The 451-nt window shown below is 63.0% G+C and overlaps 1 protein-coding gene across 1 annotated transcript in view; it reads right to left on the bottom strand.

Annotated features, from left to right (window-relative positions):
• LOC113204698 (uncharacterized) overlaps window positions 1-451 on the bottom strand; it is a 23,268-nt gene that overhangs the window by 21,701 nt on the left and 1,116 nt on the right. The gene's annotated exons all lie outside the window — the stretch shown is intronic.

Here is a 451-nt window from a genome sequence, read left to right as displayed (position 1 = left end):
ACAATCAGCTGCGAGCGCCGCTGTGCTGCGCTCAGCTGCGCCGTGCGCTGCGGCGCTGGGCTGGAGCTGCGGCCAGCGGCCCTGCGGATCGTCAAGGAAAAGAGGGGGGAAAGAGATCAAAAGAAGAAAAGAAATGAAGAGGGGGCGGGGAAAGGGGTGCTAGTCGGCCTGGTGTTGAGGCCAGAACACTGCCGGACAAATCAGCCCCCTACCCTGCCGCCCCCAACCGCCCCTCCACCCCACCCGTCCTCAGAGCTATCACGAGTTCAGCAATTCGGAAAAAGAAGGAAATCAGAGGGGCCAAAGAGCGGCACGCAGTGGTGGTGGTGGCGGCCGGAGGGGGTGGACGAGGGGGTCAAGGATCAGGGAGGTCGTGAGAGAATAACGAAAAAAGGGTGAGGAGGGAGGGGGGGCAAGAGAGGGGGAGTCGAAAAGCAGGGGCAGCGAGGCG

This window comes from Frankliniella occidentalis, unplaced genomic scaffold (genome assembly GCF_000697945.3).
Source record: "Frankliniella occidentalis isolate FOCC.00 unplaced genomic scaffold, Focc_3.1 Scaffold7, whole genome shotgun sequence".
NCBI classification, from domain to species: domain Eukaryota; kingdom Metazoa; phylum Arthropoda; class Insecta; order Thysanoptera; family Thripidae; genus Frankliniella; species Frankliniella occidentalis.
The sequence above is the reverse complement of the archived record's forward strand: the minus strand, read 5'-3'. Positions and strand labels throughout refer to the sequence as shown.